We start from the raw sequence: 3,767 nt of genomic DNA on the forward strand, positions 1-3,767 counted from the left end.
CCAGTTCTCACCAGAACCGCACAATTATGCTGTTTTAAATCTACCAGGGATAATGTGTCACTTAGGCGGTCCCTCTGGTCATGATTAACACCTGCACTGTGTACTAGCTAGTACACTGACATTATAAAAAAGATTCATCCAAAGGGTATCATGTCACACAGATTTAATTAGGTCTTGATTAGGCCAATWCCAAAACTTTTCTTTGCTATTAGTTAACATAATATATATATGCGCATAAATATGATACTGTAAGTTTGTAATATTGATGGGCACCAAAATTATTTTTAAAGTCCATTTCTGCTTGATACCTGGTATGTCAAATTGCAGCATTGTTTTTGTAAATAAACTATGCAATTTATGTAACACACAAATGCTATCTTATCTCCTTGGTGCTTGAGCTTTATTTTCTGAAAATATTTTGGATGTTTAACACTTATAGACCCAGATTATACAGTTGAAGTCGGAAGTTTACATACACTTTGGAGTCATTAAAACTCGTTTTTCAACCACTCCACAAATTTCTTGTTAACAAACTATAGTTTCAACAATTGTTTACAGACAGATTATTTCACTTAATCACAATTCCAGTGGGTCAGAAGTTTACATACACTAAGTTGACTGTRCCTTTAAACAGCTTGGGAAATTCCAGAAAATGATGTCATGGCTTTAGAAGCTTCTGATAGGCTAATTGACATCRTTTGAGTCAATTGGAGGTGTACCTGTGGATGTATTTCAAGGCCTACCTTCAAACTCAGTGCCTCTTTGCTTGACATCATGGGAAAATCAAAAGAAGCCAAGAACTCAGAATTGTATTTTTTGACCTCCATAAGTCTGGTTCATCCTTGGGAACAATTTCCAAACGCCTGAAGGTACCACGTTCATCTGTACAAACAATAGTATGCAAGTATAAACACCATGGGACACGCAGCCATCATACCGCTCAGGAAGGAGACGCGTTCTGTCTCCTAGAGATGAACGTACTTTGGTGCATGTATTTAGCTAAGGTGTATGTAAACTTCCGACTTCAACTGTATTTAACAACATGGCATGGTAGCAACACAACATGGCACAGCACAAAACAGGGTACAAACATTATTGGGCACAGACAACAGCACAAAGGGCAAGAAGGTAGAAACAACAATACATCACGCAAAGCATCACACATATATACGCAATGTGAGCAACAGGCACAACCACAATCCTTTCTATGCTATCTGGGATCATTGGGCTGTCCCAACTCTAACGTTACCCCAGTAATCTGAAATGTAAAAGAGTTGGGTTAAGGTTAGGTTGTGGAYGTCCCAAGGATCCCAGATAGCATAGCAAGGACTGCTGTGGTTGTGCCTGTTGGTCACGTTTATGCTGCTGCCATGTTGTGTTGCTACCRAGCCGAGCAGAGCACAAAAGGACAATCCCCATAGAAAAGTCCAATTAAAAAATCCTAAAAAGACACTTTCGTTATCACCTTTGTGCCAAAAATATCCAGTGTTTTTTTTYCTCCAATAATTGTCTGATAATTGTTTCCCAACATTAGAATATAGAACATTAGACATTTAATAATCATCCAATGTCTGCCATGCTTCTGGATGACGTCATTGCTGCTGGCGCCAGTGCACACAGCGCCAGTGATCAGGTGTTACCGGCTCCGTCAAGCAGATGGCAGCGACCACAAAACAGCATATGCCAACGTGAGCAGATTACATTAAAAACAACAGATGCCCATCTTGGAAGCAGTCCCAGTTCATTTATACCTCATTGACCTCTACAGGTGGAGCATCATGCCACGCCCCTTTTCTATAAGCCCCACCTCTCTGTTCCATAACATATCACTTTAGAGTGGTACCTGGCCAGCTATACAGCAGTGGTTCCCACACCTGGGGGTACTTCAGGGACACTCCGGGCAGAGCAACATTTAGTTGGTGAGTCAGTATCCGGAAAAAGTTGGGAACCACTGATATACAGAACGCCTAATGATAAGGAACGGAAAGGGAGATACCTGGTACGCCTAATGATAAGGGAGATACCTTTTGTACTGTCTATTCTTCTTTCTGAGTAGAAGGTTCGGTCTGTGAGGGAGTGAGGTGGGATGAACATGAGCTCGTGAGGGAGTGTGGAGGGGAGGCATCGAAGAGGAGCGTCTGGACTGCTTCTGATTCTGAGGGAGTTAGTGTTCTTTTCTGTAGCCTGAAGGTAGGATGGCGCTCTTATTTTATTGAGGAGATGAGGAGGGATTGAGTTCAGAGGTAACATTGTAAAGGGGATAGGTCTGTCATCTCAGGTGTCCGTTGTTAGTTTTAGATGGTTTACATGAATTGGATGTCGTGATATATTTTGATGTTTGCTATAGTTGATGATGTAGTTTTGTGTGTATGGTTGTGATGCTGTCTTTGTGTTCTGTATGGTCTGTGTGTAGTCTTCTTGATGTTGTATGGTTGTTGTTCAGTTTTGATGTTGTATGGTCTGGATGATGCTGTCTTCTGATGTCGCTTATGAGTCTGTGATTGCTAGTTTCTGATGTTGCTATGGTCTGATGATGCTAATGTTCTTTTATGCTGATGTTGCTATGTCTGTGGATGGTAGTCTTTGATGTGTATGTCTGATGTGCTAGTTGTGCGATTGGTGTAGTCTTCTGATGTTGCTGTAATGGTCTGATGATGCTAGTCTTTGATGTTGCTTGTCTGATGAATTGGCAAGTCTTCTGATGTATGATGATTTCTGTGGTCACTAGGAAGCTCCAGGAGCTGATTGGCAGCACCCTCATTTGGCACTTTGTTCAGGACTGGCTGGAGGCCTGCTTCTTAGACAGAGACAAGTCAACCCCACCAAGTTTTGCATGCTTAATGATGTAGTCTTCGTACTATATACACGCAGTCTGATGTGAGCTGCAGATACGACAATACCTTTATCTTTATCTACTTTAATACTTAACATACTCACTGATTACAATGAAGTAGAGAAATCTTCTTTACTCTGATTTTTATTTGTATACATTTTATAAATTATTTTAATATGAATGTATTTTGGTAGTTGCAGGTAGCCTAGTGGTTTAGAGCATTGGCGTAACCGAAAGGTCCTGATCGAATCCCCCGAGCTGACAAGGTTAAAAATCAAGTCATTCTGCCCTGAGCAAGGCCAGTTAACCCACTGTTCCTGTTAACCCACTGTTCCCTGTTAACCCACTGTTCCTCGTTAACCCCACTGTTCCCTGTTAACCCCTGTTCCCTGTTAACCCCACTGTTCCCTGTTAACCCACTGTTCCCTGTTAACCACTGTTCCCTGTTAACTTCCACTGTTCCCTGTAACACTGTTCCAGTTAACCCACTGTTCCTGTTAACGCCACTGTTCCCTGTTAACCCACTGTTCCCTGTTAAACCACTGTATCCTGTTAACCCCTGTTCCCTGTTAACCCACTGCTTCCCTGTTAACCCACTTTTCCCAGTTAACCCACTGTTCCTTAACTCTGTTCCTTACCACCTGTCCGTTAACCACTGTTTCCCTGTTAACCCACTGTTCCCTGTTAACTCCACTGTTCCCTGTTAACCCATGTTCCCTGTTAACGTTAACCCACTGTTCATAACCCACTGTTCCTGTTAACCCACTGTTCCCTGTTAACCCACTGTTCCCTGTTACACCCACTGTTCCCTGTTAACCACTGTTCCTGTTAACCCACTGTTCCCCGAGCGCCGACGACGTGGATGTCGATGTGGAAGCCTCCCCCCGCACCTCTCTGATTCAGGGGTTAAATGCATTCAGTTGTACAACTGACC

The 3,767-nt window shown here is 42.5% G+C and overlaps 1 long non-coding RNA gene across 1 annotated transcript; it reads right to left on the bottom strand.

Annotated features, from left to right (window-relative positions):
• Positions 1 to 3,212: 3,212 nt before the first annotated feature.
• Positions 3,213 to 3,544, bottom strand: LOC139025850 (uncharacterized). The gene is made up of 3 exons (XR_011477494.1): positions 3,490 to 3,544; positions 3,319 to 3,375; positions 3,213 to 3,269 (listed from the first exon to the last, which is right to left on the bottom strand). It is a non-coding gene; the product is annotated as an uncharacterized lncRNA (long non-coding RNA).
• Between the last annotated feature and the right edge of the window lie 223 nt (positions 3,545 to 3,767).

This window comes from Salvelinus sp. IW2-2015, unplaced genomic scaffold (genome assembly GCF_002910315.2).
Source record: "Salvelinus sp. IW2-2015 unplaced genomic scaffold, ASM291031v2 Un_scaffold3411, whole genome shotgun sequence".
Classification (NCBI taxonomy): Eukaryota; Metazoa; Chordata; class Actinopteri; order Salmoniformes; family Salmonidae; genus Salvelinus; species Salvelinus sp. IW2-2015.